The sequence below is a fragment of the Excalfactoria chinensis genome, chromosome 2 (assembly GCF_039878825.1).
Source record: "Excalfactoria chinensis isolate bCotChi1 chromosome 2, bCotChi1.hap2, whole genome shotgun sequence".
NCBI lineage: Eukaryota > Metazoa > Chordata > Aves > Galliformes > Phasianidae > Excalfactoria > Excalfactoria chinensis.
In genome coordinates this window covers 28,486,156-28,507,629 of record NC_092826.1, presented here as the reverse complement: position 1 = coordinate 28,507,629, position 21,474 = coordinate 28,486,156, and the positions used below count along the sequence as shown (strand labels likewise).

Genomic DNA, 21,474 nt, shown 5'->3' with positions numbered 1-21,474 from the left:
AAGTCTGAAAATCTTCGGGAAACATTCTGTTTGTTTGGTTGGTTTTGCTTTTTATAAAAAAAAAAAAATATTGTCAAAAACACTCAAAACCAATTCCTTTTCTAGCTTGATTAAAATAATCATATGAGCCTCAATTTAGATTTACTTCTTAGCTTTTATCCTGGAGCACGTTTTCTTAAAAAGCTTGGAAGGGCGTTGCAGGGGAAGAAGCAAAAGGAATGAAGGAAGGAGGGAGGGAGGGAAGCCTCACCAGTGGAAATGCTGACTGAACCTTAACTATTGCATTGTGAATGGCAATGCTATAATACAATGCTAACAAGGACTCCTGAGATAAATACAACATCAATTAAAGGCTTGCAGGTGTGTCACTAGGGGTGGATAAAAAGAGAGAATGGGAAAGGATTTGTGCCAGCAGACCTTATGGTTTTGTTGTAATTAGTAATCTGTGCAGGTGTCTATTATGACTAACTGACAATAAATCTTAGTTTCTGTTTTGAATATTGCTTTTGTTTCCCAAGTTCCATGCCTGAAGGGGAGAAAGAAAATGACTAGAAGATTAATTACTGCAATGGTTACTCCCAACAAGATATAATGGAAAGTAGTAATCCACTGAATGAGATTAAATGTTCTTCTTATTATTTTCATATTTTAGTTTGATAACAAAACTGAAGGCAGCGTAGGTTGTGTGTGGGTATGTATCTACTGTTTTTTTGCATAATGACAGAAAAATAGCTTAGTTTGTCAACAGACTTTCTTTGAGTTGTGTGCATATGGCACATTATTTTCTATCTCAGCGAAGTGATAGAAAGGTATCCAAACCTTCTCCACTTGCGCAATAACCTCTAATTCTAAGCACAGTGACAAACTGTTAGTAAATTTTACCATAGAGCAATGTTTCCTTAGTCTCTCCATCTGCTCGTTTTTGACACCCCTGTCATTAACTGTCATTTTCCTTTAAATATACAGTGAAGCTGAAAGGCCAGCTCTACATCACATCATTTCAGATTAGGGGCAGTTCCTTTGAGCTGAGCACTGTTTAGGTGTCAGAAAGAAGTCTCTGACCTCTCTTGTACCACACTGCCGCAGGGCCTTAATTAGTACTGACTCCAGCCATTACTGCAGAGAGGACAAAGGCGACCACATCATTTTTCTACTTAGGAAGTTAGCGTCTGACCTAATAACTTGTCCAGGCTCGTAGGACACTGTAATGGCCGCACAATGGCAGTGGGAATTATTTGTCAGATTCCTTCCTCCCCTAAATGCAGGATAATCAGGGAAGTTAACTATTGAATCCTGCAGTCCTGCAAAGGTTGTTTAGGATCTCACTGTTGGTTTGTCGCTTAGAAAATGACAGAGAGAAAATGAGACAGATAGTCAGAAAAAAAAGAGAGGGTAATAACAAAGTATAACATGAGTGTTTCTTGTCCTGGCTAGAAGTGTCTGATTATTTTAAACATGGCTCTTCTTATAAGATCAGTTCTGGTGCTATTGAGTTTAGTGGAATGTTATCACTAATTCTGTGAAGAGCAAACTTGAGCCCACAATCAAATGAGTTCCTTTGTCCTTCTTTCAGAATGAAGACTCGTCTTCATCCCATCCCATCCCAGTCTCCTAATAGAAATTCACTCTCGTGAAAAACATTTTACAATGCTTTTGGCAAAGCATTTTTGGTCAATTTCACTAGAAATTGAATGTATTGCATAAAGTGTCAGTTTTACACAGTTCTACAGAATCTCCTTAATTTCGCCTTTTGTTTGGTAATGTTCCACTGAGAAAAATTCGTTCCAAAATATAACCAATTCTTAATCTTTTTTTTTTTTTTTTTTTTTTTTTTTTTAATAAAACAACTGAAACTGAAAGATCTCACACTACATTCCTTTATTATCAGACAGCATCACATTCTGCAGCACAAAGGCACAATTTACGCTCCTGCAGCAGAAATTATTTTCACTATAAATACATTTCAGAGGGTTTGCAAGACAATCTAAAACATGCAGCAAGCTAAGACTTTGCTGATTATGAGTTTGTCAAGGTACAGATAAGATGCATACTTAGTATTTTTGAAAGCTGTTTGACTGTAATCAATTAGTCTACTAACTTGAGGCCTGATTTCTGTATTTCTTTTATAGTCAAGAAATAACTTTTCCCGCTCTACACTGTAAAAGAAAAAGAAAAAAGATTTCTAATTCTAATGTTTTTTTCCACACAACTTGGTCTTTGTAATTCCAGTTCTAGTTAGGATTAATTTTACCACAGTGACTTAGAGCCAGATTGGTGTCTCAGAAATGCCATAAAGTTATCACATCTCTAAGGAAATCTCTTCTGAACTGATCACAGAAAGATAATTACTGTATTACCAAAGCTGCAAAATGTTGCATAGCATTTCTTGCTCTCAAATAGTACATAAAGCAATAAGATACATTTATATTCTACAACATTGCAAAGCCAGGGATATAATATGGGATAAGAGAGTTGGGACCAGATCCTTCAGTCTATAACTGTGTGATCAAGCATTATTTCATTTAGTCTATGAACTGAAATAACATCCAATAAAGCTTTCAGAGTAGTCCTCTGACTACATATCATATATTCCAATTTCCTTATTCTCTTTTAGATTACACCCATACATTGATTTTTTTTTCTTTCTACACAGCAGAGAGGTGAACTTTACCTTTCTGAACATAAATAATTCCAGATTGAAAAATACTCTTTTCACAGAAGGATACAGCACAGAAGTGGTCCATACAAAGGAATAAACTTCTGAATTTCAGAGGGTCTCTACAGTTAGAGAAGCTTATTATCCAAAGGCAAGAACTGAATCTGCTGACAGCTATTTTAGCAGTTGAGCTGATGCTTTTTATCCTTGATTTGTTAAAGAACAATATATGATCTGCAGTTCTATTCATAAATTAGACTAAAATTTTAAGGCCTAGTGCCTTCTCCTTTGCAAGGACTGGAAGTTTATTGTGGAAGCAGCATTAAAATGGGCGTTGCTATTCATCATTGTCCCATTGCACTGAAGCACTGAAGGACAGCAGATGGAGAGGAACTTCAGTGCAAAGTAAAGGCATCTTCGGGCACAGGATTCCCTCCCACCTGCAACAGATATGATCCTGGGGGTATTGCAGGCAGTCATGTTCAGCAGTCATGGACAAGTGATAAAGAGGGGGATCTCATTTTCCTCTCTGTCATTTATTTAATCAAGATTAACCACATTTGCAGATTATTGGCACTTCACTGCCTCACCCCACTGGTAGAGAGGTAAATGACTTGCTCTAGTAGAGGGATATGAAGCTGCCAGGGCTTTAGATACAGAGTCAGAAAACAGGGAATATAGTTAACTTATTTGCTTGAGCTTTTTTTCAGTGACACTTACACTTTTTTGTGCTTTACGTGGATGGCTAGAATTCCTTCTAAGCTGATTGACTTGCCCACATACAGCATTCACATTCAGGGGACAGGAAAGTCACTAGTATACATTATGGGAAAAGGCTCTAAATAATTGAGATCATATTTGTGTAAATGTGTTTGGGTTTATGAGGCAGTTATTTGTGCATATATACTAAGGACCGTGTACAGGCAGAAGTATGTATGATCATAAATAAATGAAATCTTGTGCGTCTATGTGTGTGTGTGTGTGACTGAGCTTGTGATGGCTACTTTTGCAGTATTTTTATGTTGCTGGTAAATAATAGACATTTTCTAAACTGGTTTTTGTTTTGTCTTTTTTTTGTTTGTTTCTTTGGTTTGTTGGTGTTTTGTTTGTTTGTTTGTTTTTTGACGGGAACAAAATCCAGAAAGGAACCAAACTCAGAGACAAGGACTCCTTGTAGGGAACATTAAGGGTTTGGCACAAATCAAGAAAAGCCCAGTAAAGTTGAGGATGACATGATATTTTTCTTTTATACCTCTATGCCTTCATTTTTTATTTTTATTTTTTGCTTTTCATATGATACAATAAGGAGAGTGTGTCAAATGGGATATAATATTCTTGCTTTTGTTGGCTTGAGTCATAGTTACTGTTTACTGTTACTAAAACCTACCTCTTTGGCCAGTGAATAAGAATGCTGGTGGTTTTTTATTTATTTTATTTATTTTTTTATCCTGATAGTGTAGTTAGAAGATTCAGATAGTTTTAAAGCATATTCAGCCATCATTTTTACTTACTTTTAATCAACTTGTTCTTCCAAACAAGGTATGGAATTGATAGCTGTTATTGATTGCTTGTAGCATTACCTAATCTTCACTAAATGTAGGAAGCTTTTCAGATTTAGAAAGGTGGCAGAAAATGTCTAGTAATGATGCTGCTGGGAATTGAAGCTCGATACTGTGGTCAGTATAAAAGTGATATAGCTATAAGAGGTATTTTATTATAAGCCCAGTAAATTTTACTAAATGCTCAAGCTACCATAATTTACGGAGATTTTGAAGTTGTTTAGTTATTTATTAGTATTTCAGTATCTTATTTGTTTCAATTTACAGCAGGAATAAACTTCTATTAATGATAGCATGCTATAACTTTAAAAACGCTACAGAATGCAAAGAATACAATAATATATAGAAGAGATGGCATCCATGCTTTCAATACAGAAGGAAAATATAAGAAATCATTACTAAAACAGATATAAACGTGACCTTCATTGTGGTTCTGTAATTATCCTAGTCCCCAGTATGGTGTTTGTATCATGATTTTCCTTATTTCCTCTTTGTTTTCATTTTTATCTGGGTACTTCACTGGTGAGTAATAGCTAAAGGGAACCCATTATGCAAGGCGAGCATTCAGTTTGCAAGTGAATTTGCTTGTAGCTATTGCCACATTTGAACCTCACTAATGTATGTAAATTAAAAACTCTGGTATTCGGATCGCTCCTGTTTGAAATAAAAACAGAATCTGATCATTACAATCTGCAAGCCAGGTATTATCACTGGACTAGTGAGCCGCTGATGATAAATTGTACTGAATAGCTTGTGGATAGAATATTTTATCTCAGTTCTCTATCACACAGCACTGCATAAAATAAGAATGATTCATCAAGCATGAGAGCTGGTGGTTTATGAAATTCATTGCTCACGGCAAGTGTATTTTTTAAAATTCAAAAGACAAAGCAACTCACAAGGGTTATTTAGTAATCAGTGTGAATTACTTCTAGGTATAAGCCTTAGTGGAAAAAATTAAAAATACATTTGCTGTACAGGAAGCATTATTGCTGTAGGTGCTATAATTTAGCTGCTTCTCATCTACAGCTTTTTTTTGTGTGTGCGTGTGTGTGTGTGTGACCATTTTGGTTTCCAATCCTCCTCCCCTTTATTTTTAAAAGTGAGACTGCATAATCAGTTGTAACAGGATTATTATATTGAACAAGTCTATTCTGTGCTCTCAGCAGAAACATCTTCAGGGGCTTGTACACCTTAGGCTGCAGTGGATATTTTATTTATTCAAAAAGACATGTAAAGGGAGAAACGCAATAGAAAATCATCTTTTTTCCTTCAGATTTACAGTAAGAATGTTTCATTTCTTCTTGTGTATTGATGTCCCAAGGCAGTGTTCCAAATGAAAAGATAATAACTTATGAAGAAGTGTCAAAAACTAATTAAGTTTTGTAACTTGTTTTTCCTTCACATAAAGTATATTTTTCATCACACTGTCCAGTCACATGCTGGGATTCTTGCTAACATCATCACATGCCAGTCACACCAAGTCTCAGTGGTTCTTCTCCTCCTGTCATTATTTTCAGCATCAATTAATTTTATTCTGACCTCGCCTTTAGAAAATGTAGCAGAGAATTATCAGTGCGTGCTTTGCACAGTCTATTTTGAAGGCATTAGGCCACTGTGTGTATTCGAAAATGGAGTAGGCCAAACATTATATTTTCTCACCTGCAGGGTTGCCTAGTAACCTGAATTAAGGATTTTCACCAAGCCTTCAAGACAAATAGTAGAACTGTAAAGCAGGTTGACCCAGGTGGGAGCGTCAGAGCCACGGATGTTGATTAGCATTTTGAATGGGGAAATATAAAATGTAGATCCTCAATAACATTTATTGTGGAAGTAGTTTTTGCAATTAAAGCAGCATATTTTCTCAGAAAGCTGAAGGAATGCGATGCATAATATTTCACCATTGCTAAATTTGTGTTATGAAATGTGCTTTGTTTTGCATTTTGTCACATTATTTGCTTGTAGACTGCAGAAACTGAATGCTCATTCAAGAGGTTGTAGAAGTGTCTTTAAAGCATGTAAATATATCTTTCCAGGCATTCTTGCTAAAAGCATGCACACTTGCATACGTTGAGTAGTGATTCACAGATATGTTCAGCTTTCATTTAATCACTTCAAGGAACTAAATTCCTTCTTTAATGTATTACCATTGAAAAGAAAGATTAGTGTACTTTAGAGGTGGGGGTCATTCTTTGTAACGCTATTACAGCTTTGTCCTTGACATGCAAGATTCCTCCAGAAAAGGAAGGGAGGGGGGGCGGGAGGAGGGGGCGGGGAGATGAGGAGACGGGGTAGAAGCTGGAAATTCTGCCTCAAAGGTACAAAGCAAAGAAGTAGCACAATTAGGATGTCGGCACATAGTGACAGTCCTCTGCAAATGATGGTGTCAGGCCACTGAGGGGCCGAGGGTGGCAGGAGTGACATTCACCCTAGCAAGATGGAAATAAATGCCCTGTTTGATAAAAGAAAACAGACAATTTATGTATACCCTGAAGAGTTAACAGCTAGTGAGCCATTCCTATGGGTCAAGTGCTGCATTTGCATTTTGATGGGATGTTATCAAGTAATTAATGCACCAGTCAGGATTTATTACCTCAGGAGTGAACTGAAAGGTTCATTACAAAATCGGTTTCACTTGAAGATAGGCATTTCCTCAGAGTTAGCTTTTGACATGTTGTTCCTAGCTCTCTCTGCCTGTGGCAGCAATGGTAGAAGGCCAGTGAGGTGAAATTCATTGCTTAATAAGGGCATTCACTTTGGGTATTCTTGTGATAATAAATGTATACATCAAGGCCGTACTGCCTTGTCAGTTTAATTGCTTCTTGTGCTCCTTAACAAGCCAATCTTAATCAGTCTGGACCATGTTATGAATAATTTAGGGATCAGCAGACTTCACGCTTAATAAGATGTACTAGATTATAAAACTTAAGTGCACTGTTTATAGAAAGCATGCAAAACACTTTAAGTTTTTATTAGCAGCAAGGAAAAAAACCCCAACAAGTAGTGAGTTATTCTAACATTTGCAGTTTGTGAGCAACAGCTGTGTTTCTTAACGCTGTAACCCCCCTCCACTTTTGTTGCAGGCCCACAGTTCAGCCTTTCTATCCCTCTAAGCCTCAGTGAGACATAATGGGAAATTTGAGTAGGCCATGAGATTAAAGCTCAGAATCGATGGCCAACCGGCAATTGTCATTTTAGAAAACATTCTTTTATCTTTTTAAATGCAAAGCAGACTTATTTTAAAACATTTTCTGATGGACAAAATTACCTTTTTGTTGGTGGTGGCTGACAGCCTGCGTGAATGTTAATGCAATTATTTAGATTTGAGATTGGTTTGCAAAACAGGTATCAGCAAAAGGATTTTTAAGTGTTTTTCCTTGTTTAATAATACAGGTGAAATGTAGGATAGACTGCAAATCATTCTTAAATAAAATATGAAATGCTAAAACAAAACACTTTTTATTTGTTAAGGTAATACAGAAATACATTAAAAATAATAGAAACCGTCTCTAATCTCTCTGAGCCTATTATGATTTCTCCATTTAATAACTATTGTTTGATTTAAAAGGAACATTTAACCTTTTTGTTTTCAAAGAATTCTTTGTCCTCCATTTTACCTCAACATTTGCAGGCTATAAGTCATCCGCAGAGTAATGCATCATTCAGTTTATGACATCTAATAAAGGCCTACTGCAAGCATTAGAACCAGGTGCTTCAACAATTTTCCTTTCTGCTTGTAGCTGCTTCTGCTTGCTCTCTTGCAGCCTAAATAGAAAAGAAAAGAAAAAAAAAAAAGATATTTTTGCTATTTCCTTTTTTTTATTCCTTTTCTGTTTAAGCCTTGACACACTCTGAAAGCACTACGGTATCATTTGATGTTCGTGTAAACAATAGCTGCATGTATTTTTGAACTCCCTGTGTGTTTATTAGTTTAAATATAGATGTAATTAAAGGCCACATTTTTAGTCATTAGATAATGTATTAAAATAATGTTATTGTTCAAATGCATTTATGAATCAGGGAGATAGGCACCAGTAAATGAAAAACAACTTCAAACCTATTTCCCAACCTATAGCTGGACTATCATACTCCTTTGTTCTTGTGCAGGTTAATAGAGATTGAGGAGATGGGCAGAGGAAAAGCAGTGCAATTTTCTGCTATTTAAGCTTGGCGAAATGGCACTCTTCAGGAAGCAGCAAAAAGTATGAAAGCGTAATAGGCATTTTAAAAGTAGAAGTCCATATAGCTGCTTGAGGGATCCTTAGATTTAGGCATGCATAGAATCACGAATGAGATAATCAGCATTGTGAAATTGAAACCTGTCTGCTGCCTGCTGCTGTTCTTCCCTCTTTCAGTGGAGTGATTTGTAACACTCATCTTCTTCAGGCAAGGCAGCCTTCAAGATTATCCAGAACTGTCAATAGTAATTGCCAAAGTATTTTATTACCTACAGAAAATCAAAGGAATTTTATAACCAACAGTTATCAAGTTTCAATACACGGTATAAAGAGAGCAATTTTAGTTGGAATACAATCGTGTTTGGCTTGCTTTAATGTTCTTGAGACAATTCCTGTGCAACCAACTACAACATTCACTGTATTTAAGCTGGAGGCAAGAATACGCATATGTACTTGTAGTTTTAAAAAATTACATAATGCTTACAAGCTTCTGCAAGCAAGTGGTTTCTAATTGCCATACGAACTATGCCTTAGTTAATTACTTCTAAAAAGAATGAGGTTTCTATAAAACTCAAGATGACATTCTGAAATTCTGGCAGTAGATAAAAGTTTAACTGGGGCATTCTCTGTCATGAGGTAAATCAAGTGCCTGGAAATTAGCAAAATATGACACTGATTATAAAGTCTGGAAACATTAATGTTGCAGCTCATATTGTGTTCTCCCAGTATCATTGCTATTTGAACCACAATCATGATTGTCAGTTACTCATTTAATGCAGTTCTGTTATGCTACAGGGTCATCCATGATTCAAAGCTTTTCAGACGCTTAGCTTCTTACTCAGGGTATGCATGAGTAAGGACTGTGTTGTTCTGTCTGACAGTGTTTTCCTGAGCCACACACCTAACTTTCCTTCTGATACCAGGAAAAGGGAAGGTGTGTCTGTTTAAATGCTTGATGGAAGAAAATTCACTTTCTGTTTTTGACAGAGCATTTCACCTCTAATTCATGAAGTATATAAAAACTGAAATGACGTTACTTGATGGATGCTTTTAAAAACAAATACTCAAATTGCGAAAAAATTAATTGGCATGGGGAAATACCTCTTTCTAAGTTCCAAACCAGGTAGGTGCACTTATATTTTGAGACATGCACAGAATTTTATTCACAAGGCCAAAGAGTAGGTATAAATTCTACTGACAGACTGTTCTGAAAGGGAAAGAAGCCATGAAAGAATTTTATACTAATGTAGTCATGAAGCCATGCTTATAGCATAAAAGAGAGCTCTCTTTAAATTGTGAACCTCCTTAATCTTTCTGTATAAGCTTTTGTTTTTAAACAATGACCTGATAATTAAATTATTAATTGTTGTTGAACATCGTACTCTACCAAGAACCTTCTTTTATAATACTGCAGTATATGAAAAAAATTAGCTAAATGTTAATTAGGGGAGAGGTTATTTATATACTATTAAAATGCCGATGTTGTAATTATCAGAGAGTTATTCAATTACACTGGGTAACAGTCATTTTTAATATAAGGAAAATGAGAAACCTACTGGAAATTTTCTAATATGATGAACCTATGCTGAACCTGGTACTTTTTTTACTCTTTTATCTTTTATGCTACTTCGTGTTATACAGCATATGAAACATGTTGATACCTTAGTCCATTTTGTACTTCTATATGAATTACAGAATGTAGTTTTTAAATACATCAGGTAGATTTCCGTTGATGTTTAGGGACATCGAAACAAATTGAACTAATTTATCTTTCTGTGAGATTAGTTACTATATGTGCATATCCTGAAAGGAGCAAACACTCAGGGCTAACTAAATTGTTAAAGAACATATTATTACCTTTCATATTTGCTTTGAGCTATGAATTCAAACTGAATAATGAAAGGACAAGTTGGTAATAACACTTTTCTGGGCCCAGACCATGGTATTTGAACTAGACCAGTGTAAATGCTATTCCCTTGAGCCTCTGGAGTCTTATTAGGTTATTGTCTGATCAGTAGTAAAATTGGAATTGGCAAGAGTTGACTGTGTATTGTAGCTGTTTTGTCAGTCTAATATACAAATTATAAAGCATTGTAATGAGAGCCCTTCTCCCAGCCTACCACCCCACCAAGGTTTAAGGTGAAATGCCTAGTGTATAGTGTATAGTATTGCTCATTTTCTCTGGTTTATTTGGTTTTAGACTTTGCTACTTTGACTTGTAGAAGTCTCATTGTTTTGTTTATTAAAATGAAGGGATGCAGAAACATCCCATATTTTTTCCAGACACTGTACAGCTTAAGAAATCACTAGTGTGCATTTTTCAGTCAGATCTATGATAAGGGAAAATGTCATGATACTGTAGTGGTAAGGATGCAGCTATAATACTACTTTTTCAGAAGGTGAATAACATGTGAGCAGTCCTAAGTTTTATAGTAGTGGAATTCAGAGATTCACAGTACAGAAACAAAAAAAAATCTGTCTATGCAAAGCTATGCTACAACTCAGACTACAATGTTAGGTAAGAAAATTAATGAATCTTTATTGAGTTATTCGTTTTATCTAAAAAGTCTAGAAATCAAGCTGTTAGAAGTTTTAAAATGGGAGGAAAATGCAGAACAGGATATTTGTTAATCATATTTCCAATATGTTAGTTCTGTTAGAACACAGGGCCTGACATTGCTGCAGTTAAAACCAGTGTAATACTAGCTCAGCTCTATTAAATTTGGCAGAGGCAGTCTTTGTTTTCACCATTTTAAATGGGAAAACCATAGGCTCACAGCATTGCAAGCAAACTCTGAAATTCAGAACTAATTATCTCTCATTACTGTAGAGAAATAAATTGTATTTGCTTCTTAAATCTTTGTTTGTTTAAACACTGTATTGTTGCATTTAACATTGGATTAGGTACAGTAAGAGTTTACTGAGAAATTGCACAGCTGTATTTGTACAGAGCTGTACCTGATTCTCACCTCCTGTAGTGTGAGCAGTGGTAAGTGAACTGTTTCTGTGTTGTTCACTCACTCTGTCAGATCGAAACTCAGCTCAATAGCATTAAACTAGCTCCCATTTGAAAGATTTGTCTTACAAAACCCTGAAAACTGCTCTGAACATGCATACATTGATTTTGTTGCTGGAATCTCCTGAGCTTTGATGAAAAGGAGACTCCACATGCAGGTGAAAGAGGGTTTACCTCTTCAATATTAAAAAGAGAAGATTAAGGATTTTTGTTCAACTAAGGCTGAACTAATCAGTGGCATGTGAGGGTAAGAGAGTTGGCCTCACGCCTCCAGTACGATAATGTTATTTTATTTAGTTGAACAACAAGTTCAAATATCTCTAATACCTGCTTCTGAGTAGCTGTTTACCATTATTCCTATTTGCACAGCTAATTGAATGTCCTGGAGTGCAAGAGTAAAGGTTTTTATTTCAGCTTCAGAGAGGGAGATATTTTTCACATTCATTGAGGGAAATTCACTTAAATTTTGTTCAGTAAAAGATGCAACTGTTATATCAATTCACAGAAGAACATCTGTGTGATGCTAGTCTAAAAGCTGAGCAGTTTAGTATTCACAGAGGAGATGAGGCATTTTTTTGTAATCAGAAGTTTAGTTCCATTCCATTTAGTTCTATTAAAACATAAAAATAAAATGAGATGAGTGATTTTCACAAACTTTCATGTTTTGCTCTAAAGAGAAAAGATGTTTATTTAGGTTTATAAACTGGAGAACATTTTTTTTTTGTCCTCAGTACAGGCATCTCATGTAATGTACATGCTGTCATCAAAGCTCATACAAACAACTGTGTGGATTTTTTCTGCATTAAGAAGAGTAGAGTATTCTTAGTTTACAAATATCATCACTGAGAGATGATTCCAGAACAATGTGATGTGCAGCACCCTGAGGAAAACAATAGCTTTTTGGCTTTTACTGTCAAATTTTGCTTTCTCTTGCATTCATCTGTGAAAATTTTTGTGGCACAAACATTACTTGAAAATGTGGCAAAGGTAAGGCTTTCTCAGACATGGAGGGAGGAGGCAGTAATTTTTTTAAATGAACTAGCTGTGCTTCAAGATATCATAGCATGTTACAAATATATCTAAACGCAAGTCTTATCTGCTATGCTTTCGATCTATAGAAAGAAATAAAATAACAAAGATGAAATGAATGCTACAGAGACAGATAAAGCTAGATAAGATATTTTCAGAAATTAGATAACATTTATTTTCCGTCATTTATAAGAACTACTACGTTTGCCTCTTAGGCATATGTTGATTGCATTCTTGCACAGCATGACTCTTCTTCAGCAGATCTGCTCCCTGCCATTCTTAAGCTGAGGTCACACTCCAGAAATGTATGGAAGTCAAAGAAAAAAAAAAAAAAAAAAAAAAAAAAAGTAGCTTCTTAAGTGCATCTCATATTCTTTAAACTAATGATGCCTGATCTGGAAAAGAAATCGATGGTGATGACTTAGCCTTTCTTCAGTCTAAACATGTAGCAGAAATGACAAGAAAAACATGAACTGAAATGATTCGTGAAACTGTAGGATTATTTATCTAACATGCAGATGTGAATAATCTGAAATACTCCAGTAAAAGCAATGTGTAGATACTGCTTAGTAAATTAAGTTAGAATTCAAATGTCTTTAATGACCACATATATTCTTAAAGGTATTTAGCACTTTTATTACTAGAGAAATACATATTTCACTAGAGTATTTCCAATTTGCTCAACTTAGAGACTCTCACTAGTACACCTATTGCTCCTCCTGGATTGAGGGAGTTAAAAGGAGTAATTATGAATTTAGGCCATTTGTAATTTAAAGAAGGTTGCTGGCATTTTAGAATTACATTACTCTATTGGAATTCATTTCATGTTGTGCTTCTAACATCTCCAAGAGATGTTAGTTACAAGGGTAGAAGCTGAACCGGTACCATTTTTTTTTTTTTTTTTCTATGCCAATCCATAAAGATGCTTCTTTGCCTCTTTGATGTGATAAGGATGTGTTAAATCAAAGTGAATCCTTCCTCTGCATCTTGGGACAGAATACTGCTTAAACCAATTGTTACTATTCCTGGGTGTTTTAAACACCGAATCATGAGTCTCTCTCTGTAGATCAGAGAAGATTGTAGCAGTCATCCTGTACCACCTGCTATCACTTAATTAGTATAATCATCTAATTTCCAGTTGGAAATAATGGCATCATGCACTTTTTAGTAATTGTAACCATCATAATATATTCCAAATTATGTTACACTAACATTATGTGATTTAGACATTTTAAGAGGAGGTATTTTCTTTGCATTTATACACTGCTTTTTTTCTGATTGTGACTTTCACCCAGCAGCAAAAGGTCATAATCAGTTTTTTTGCATTATTATGATCCTAAAGATACCACTGATTCCTGTCATAACTCTGCAGATGAGCCTTTGATAGGTACGATTTAACCTGTAGTGGACAGAGAAAAAAATAAATAATGGAAGCAGCAGCTTGTGAGAAAATAAAAGCATCCAGATTTTGAAGAGTTTATTTGTTCTGACAGCAAAATCTACATTTTTTTTTTCTTTTTTACATAAAATATTGATGATCATATATGTGAGTTAAATTTTATCTAGGTTCTTATTAAGATTCCCAGTTTGATGAATAATCTTAGTTGATCAGAAAAGGTTCTAGTGTTTAAACCTTAGTATACTGCAATATTTTTACTTCCTCACAAAGATTACATCACAACAAATGAATAGGTAATAAATGGGTCATTTGGGGCAGCTTCTTTTCACTGGACAGGTCTGGGTTATGCAGCTTTGAAAACAGAAAGAGAGAGAAAAAGAGAGGCAGTGAGATGAAGGGACATAACTGAACCTGAGCCACTGCAGAGTTAACCCTCCCCCATTCCCAGCAATACTGCCTGCATAAGCGCAGCACTACTACATATATATCAGGCAAGGTTATTACCACTCTGTTCTGTAAACATGCTGTGCCTCCTGGACATCTTCTATTTTTATTTCATTTTTGTGTTATATCTTATATGTAAATCTAGGCTGGCGAGAGTCAGGAGGCATTCATAGCACCGGGCCAAATTCATTCCAGGTGCAGTTCCAGGTCCACTGACTTCAATGAAATTACACCTGGGATGAATTTGGTCTGTTATTAACTATAGAGATTACATGTCCAGCTTCCTTAGTATACTAAAATACCCAGAATACATATAAATAATGAAGTATGTAATTACAGTCCTGGTTTTAATTTGTGTTTCTAAATGTGCTGATGCTTTTGCACATGTTTATAGTTACAGCTATGCTATTGTAGTATATTTTTGTTTAGTTCAAATATATTTGATTTTGTCTCTAAAACAGAGATACACACTTAGTCTTGTTTACTTTAAAATGTCTCAATAATTCGTTTAAAACCCATACGACGGCTGATTCCTTAATTGAAATATTAAATGCTATTGGCCTTAGATATCTCATACATATCTGCATTGACAGACCTATTCAGGTCATCACAGTACTGCCACTTTAAAAAATTCTGTAAACAAAGAGCAAACATTCTTATTGATTATGTGTTAATCAATATACACAAATAGGTGATCTTGTCTGAGTCAATGGGAGCCAATAGAACAGTTACCTACCAATATTATAGAAAGATTTCATTCATTTATATGGTTCCCGTTCCAAAACTGTACATTACAGGTCACTTGACAAGAATTTGTTCTTGATCAAATCCAAAAACTAGTCAGTTTTTAAAGGAACTCTTCCTTCATCAGGAGATGTAAAAAGCTTATGTATGACTTACCTCTGCATAGGCGTTCTAATTCTGTTTTCTTCCCCTGTGTCGTTTTGTACATTCCTGCATCTTGCAGTATTGCACACTGTGAAGACCTAGTAAGCGAGTTAAAGCCTGATGACGCTAACGAATCCCAGCGCAAATGACTGAATCAATAGGAAACCAGCCACTGCTGTTTAAGTGTATCGATAAATGTACCTTTATTTTCTCTTGAATGGATAAGTGTCGCAGTTAAGAGTCCTATGGATCTCTTAATTGAAAGTTAATTTTAAATCAATAAGGAGAGTCATTTAAATATTGATCAGTCCTTTCTACACGAATTGTTAGCTGATTTTTTTTTGAAACAACTTTGTTTAAATGCAATCAATAGCCCACAATCAGTGCGTTCCATAAAAAATTGACAGATGTTCCCAAAATGCCTGCTAGGCATAATCTTATCTGTTTACATATCTAGCATAGATATTTCAGTTCTTTTCAAATGTACTTAGGTATCCGTGGCAGAAATGTGCTCTCCTTATATACCAAGGAGCACTATTAAAACACATTCTTTCCTTTGTTTTTGATTAAATGGTTTTAAAATTAAAATAAAATAAAATAATAATAATAGTGAAATAAAATAAAGATTTCTTGGATATCTTTCAATTGTCTAGGTAGCATTCCTATTGTTTTATGAATACAGGGAGATTGCAAAAGAATGCCCTCGTTTCATGCATGGGGAAAAGAGATATAAGCGCTTATTTGAAGCACATGTACTCTAGAATTTGTGTGTCATAACCCATCAAATGTGTTACTATATGCAAAATGCTACTTACGTTTAATTATATAGATGTTTCTGTGTACTGTATGTGTGCATGTTGAACAGTTACCATTTTTAGCTTTATTTCTTGGATATCATCTCTTTTTCTGCTGCATAGCAGCACGTAGCCAGGCTTTCTTTCATTTCGATTTGACAAAGCACACAGTTAAGCTAAAAGGATACAAATTTCATTTCATGAGATTCCTTTAGATTAACCTAATAAAATAAACTTAGCTACATGTGGCTTTCAACATTTCAGCAAACAAGATGCTCTCCTAGTGCTGTCTTCCCAATGCACCTTCAGTAATGTACCTGTAGTGCCCTGCTACAACGTAGTCACGCCTAGTAATGAAGTCAGACTGGACATTTTGGTAAACACAATATACATAGCATTTTTGTCCTATACTCTCTGATTAATTATAAGTCATACTTTGATGTACACAGCTCTGAAGTCAGGAAGTTTTATTATTATTTTCCTTATATTTCAGTTTTCAAATCCAGTGCTTTTTAAAGATTTGTGCTTCTAAGTAATTAAGCCCTTTTTTGAAGTGGGAGAAGTTAATTATAACAAATCACAAAATTATATATGTAAAATTTTTTCAATAGTAACATTTTTATTTTCAATGATGTGATTTAAATATGAAATAGGCTGACAATTATTTTGACTGACGTTTAACTGAAATGTATTACCATAATTATATTTCCTTTCTAGTGACAAACTAAGGATTAAATCCCATTAATTAAAACTGTTTATAGCACATAGCAGTTCATGGCAGAAAATAATAAACAAACTATGTTTTTATTATTATTATTTTATTTTTTTTTACTGCAAAGGAGAATAGAGTTTGTCTGGAAAAAAATAAAAAAATCTGCCATGTAATATAATTTACACTATTTTTTCTGTTAATTCAGAAGCTTTCAGGTATTCCGCTGTTTCTCATTCCAGCATTACTGTTGTTGAAAAATTTCAAACGCATTTCATTCCGTTTTCTACAAAAAAAAAAAAAAAAAAAAAAAAAAAAAAAAAAAAAAAAAAGCCATATTGAAAGGGAAGAATAAAAAGAAAGGGACTGGTATCACTAGTTCATATGCATATGGGTTCAGCATGTGAAGATACTGTTTCTCGGATCAGCCTTAAGATGTGACTGATAGATCTTATTTGTCTGATAGAGTTGACCAGGGAAATAGAGCTACAGCTGGTTACTTCATTAGGTCCTCTCATTGATTGAACCCTGCTGAAGTGATGCAGCAGGCTCCTGAGATAACTGCTGGTAATAGAACAAAATGAATTCTTATCACAGAGATTGGAAAGGCCATTAACCCTGGCCTCCAATGCTTTTCAGAGGTCACAGACAGGAAGCCAAGCGGTGACTGGGAAAACTGTTTTCTGTCTAACTACAGGTCATGTTAGAGGGGGTGTGTGACTTTTTTACCCTTCGGCTTCTGTACAGATGAAACTGTTACACTGGCAGATGTTAATAATCAGCTGTAAATAAATATTGGAAGCAGAAGAAGAAAAATGAGAAAGCACAGGAATTTATTTCAATAAATATTTAATAAAAGAGCAATTGTTACTGTGATATTTACTGCCAGTTCTGCTGTAGATTTTTGCTTAATACTTTTCCATATAAATTGAAAAGAGAAATACATAGAGGCACTTAAAAAAGGAAATTTAATATGGTTTTATATAAAAATACCTTTCCTTCCTTCCTTCAAAGATGAGGATTATAATTGCCTGCTGCCTGCCTGCTTGCCTTATTCAGCAAGCCTATCACCAGTTCATCTGTGAATTAGTGCAGGGCGCTGTTTGCCTTTCACCTGGTTGAGAAAGGTATATATCTAAGTAACAGTCCTATAATTTACATTTAATGCAACCTTTCAATTGACCATGAGCCCACAACCTAAGCCCCCATCTCACAGCTGAGGACTTTCCCACATTTGTCAAGTCAGTGCCACTCCAGCATCAGCTAGGAGAAATCATCCATTTAAACCCTGAAGCTGCACGTGACAATTTTCATACCTCTGCTGAAAAATCTAGTCATGGCCGAAGTAGCTTTGTGACTGTGTGACGCTTGCTTTGTGAAGCAGTGTCTTGTTATGCACGTTGATTAAGGCAGTATAGTAGTCTACATCTTATAGATATTTTTTTCTTTATTACTGACATATATAAGGCAATGGAAAAACAGGATGTAGGTTGTTTTTAGCAGTGTGTTGGTGGCCCCTATCCCCGTGATTGTGATTTAATTCCAATGTCTGTGGTCATGTGGCATTCTCTGCTGGAGCCAATCTTTCACAAGGAGCAAGTTCATTTAAATGTAAATGGGGTCTTGTGGATGGAAAAAACTACCTACTTCACCATGTCTTCAGCGACCCACCCAAGCATTTGGTTTGGCCTTCCATGCATAAATAATAACAAGAAGGTATGTTGTCATTGCCTTGCTTGAAACACCAGAAGTGGTTTGGAACAGCAAAAAAAATCAAAGCACTTAAAGGAGACTGGTTTGGATGAACTCACAGTTCAGATCCCCATCCTGATTGTAAAGTGTAAAAAAAAAAAAATATATATATATATATATATATATATATATATATATATATAAAATCATGAAGTTGTTTTCATGACTTGGGAATTACAGGAACAGATGAAAACCAACTCAGGCTAAAATACTCTGAAGTAGCAGAAAACTTGTTTTATTAACTTGAATGGATTTTTGCTCTTAATTGTTTGTAGCAATTTGTAAGAGTTGGATGAGAATGTGGTATAAGTGGTAATATAATTAGCATCAGTTTATCATAAAAATGCAATCTTGCATTTTCTCAGTAGTTACCTTCAATTATGTGTGGATTTTTTTTTCACTGTGTTACTAAATATAATCAACTGGATTTTTGTTTCTCTTTAGTGATCTATGGAAGGAGATATGAATGTTTGCACACATTCTTTAATCAATTTTATTTACATATATACTGCTAAAGTCATATATTGTCTTCTTGTAGAAATATTCCTGGTGTATTGAGCAGAACTGAATTTTTTTTTTTTTTATAAATTTCCTTTCCCATCAAGCAAAATCATAAACAGCTTTTCATCTGTGTGGATGAGCAGATATATTTTCAGAATTATTTCATTAAATGCACACTTCTATTTGTCTCATTTATTAAGAATGTTATGTTCTGTTGCAGATGTTTCAGGGCATGACACATGGGCCTGGAATTTCAGTGTATGATACCTTTGGTGAAACTCAGTTATGAAACATCCAAGCTTCCACTTAGCTGTGGTCTGCACTTATAACTTAGCTGAATTTTGTATTTGTTCCAGAGTGTGTAATAAAAGTGCTGGTATTTACTGTTTTCAGGGATTTCTTAAGAATATTTGATAAGCTTTTCTCTTCTTTTTGTGAAGTATCATTAGTTCAATATGAGCTAGATTTAAGCAGTACAAGATTTGATATTCAGGGTAAGAAACAGGATATTAGTGTTTATGTTACTCAGCTATATTGGGTGTAGCTGTGAATCAAATAATTTTATCCTGGTGGCTTGCAAACATAAAATGTTCATCTGCTGGTCCTTATTCCTTTGTTCCATTGAGCTGGTTAAGTAACAATAACCAAAGTTGTATGTTTACTTTTCATAAAGATTCCAGTGAAATAAATTCATTATAGATGCACAGTGGCTGAAATAATGTTTTGGTTTTTTCTATTTGACATATTATTTACCACTGGGGGATGTATGCATTGATGCCTTGTACAGTTTTTCATTACTCAGTTACATTCCATACAGACTGAGTTTCATGGAAGATTTTAAGTCTTCTAGACATATTTGCTGACAACCCCTTATTGCTCTCTTCTTTAAAATTTTATTTTATTATTATTATTATCATTATTATTATTAATTAAGGAGGAAACACCTTTACCTCTGAATTGTCATGACAGTATTTGAGCTCAATTTCTTTCTTTCTTTCTTTCTTTCTTTCTTTCTTTCTTTCTTTCTTTCTTTCTTTCTTTCTTTCTTTCTTTCTTTCTTTCTTTCTTTCTTTCTTTCTCTCTTTCTTTCTTTCTCTCTTTCTTTCTTTCTCTCTTTCTTTCTTTCTCTCTTTCTTTCTTTCTTTCTCTCTTTCTCTCTTTCTCTCTTTCTCTCTTTCTCTCTTTCTCTCTCTCTCTTTCTCTCTCTCTCTCTCTCTCTCTCTCTTTCTCTCTCTTTCCCTTCCTTCCTTCCTTCCTTCCTCCCTTCCTCCCTTCCTCCCTTCCTCCCTTCCTCCCTTCCTCCCTTCCTCCCTTCCTCCCTTCCTTCCTTCCTTCCTTCCTTCCTTCTTTTTTAGAAAGATTTTTTTTCCAACCTACATCTCCAGTAAGAAATCTTGGCAGCACATGTGATCATGTGATATGTGAAAAAAGGCTTATTGGTTGCAATGTGAACATTTATTATTATTATTATTATTTTTGGTAAGAGTAAAATTGTTTTACTGAGTGCTTTTTCCTTTGCAGTTTTAAAGACTGACAAAATTTTTTGAGAGGCAAGTCTGACTCCTAATTTGCTTTTCTACAGGGACGGACTTGAAATAGGTAGTAGAAACGTCAGACTCCTTATGAGAATGAGCAGATTCCATGGTGGATGGTACTTTTACAACTATTGAAAATCGTCGAATGCATATTTTTAAATTTTGCATAGCAACAGTGTTATAAAAAGTAACCTAAAGATGATTAGTAAACTAATAGCAGATATTGTATTTTAAGAAAATATTAGTTTCTTATGTAATAATGAACTACAAGAATATAGAAAAGTCTTTGTATAAGGCTTTTCGAAAGACTGATCTATTGGTTCCTTCTTATTAAACTGAATTAATATGGTTATTTCAAAACAGTAGTATATGATTTCATGAATACTGTGAAAATTATGAGCATCCCTAATTAAGGCATTTTCTAGTAGAAAATTTAATAGGATCCATTTGGGGAAGTGACTGAAAGTCTGTTTAAAAATGGGCAAAAAAGTAAATATTCAGCCTTTACTCAAAAAGGAAAAATGGATAGTCTTTCCCCAGAAAATTAGTCATGGCATTATTAATGCCAATTCTTCACTCCAGACAACCAAGGCATTTAATGCCTGTATTTTTGTTCTGCAGGATAAAATCTTCCTATATTAATCATGTTGTTACCAAAATCCTGTAGTAAGATATCTGACTAAGGCAGTCAAAGAGTAAAAAAATAACCATATCATGCACAAGTGCAGACGCTGATGAATATGTTTCCTAGAAAAAGATGAATTCCACTTTGCTTTGTAGCATTTTCAGTTAGGAAGGTCATACCTGTGAAACTTATTGAGGCCTAAATATTGAAGAACAAAGCCATAAATATGGGTGGAGTTATTAATGATGTCTGTCACAGGTCAAGGGACAGACACCATGTTTCTAATTGAGTCTTCATCTTTCAGGATGGTTAGCTGGCTTTGGGTTGAAGCTGGTGTTTCTAGAAACTAAGAATTAGGTTCAGCACTTTCTCCAAAAATTGACACAAAC

The 21,474-nt window shown here is 34.8% G+C and overlaps 1 protein-coding gene and 1 long non-coding RNA gene across 7 annotated transcripts in view; one reads left to right on the top strand and one right to left on the bottom strand.

The window, feature by feature from the left end:
• The window catches only part of ZFHX4 (zinc finger homeobox 4), a 155,628-nt gene that overhangs the window by 90,975 nt on the left and 43,179 nt on the right, over positions 1 to 21,474 (top strand). The gene's annotated exons all lie outside the window — the stretch shown is intronic.
• On the bottom strand, positions 7,012 to 15,236 carry LOC140249244 (uncharacterized). Its single transcript, XR_011902975.1, has 3 exons — positions 15,182 to 15,236; positions 8,535 to 8,662; positions 7,012 to 7,980 (listed from the first exon to the last, which is right to left on the bottom strand). It is a non-coding gene; the product is annotated as an uncharacterized lncRNA (long non-coding RNA).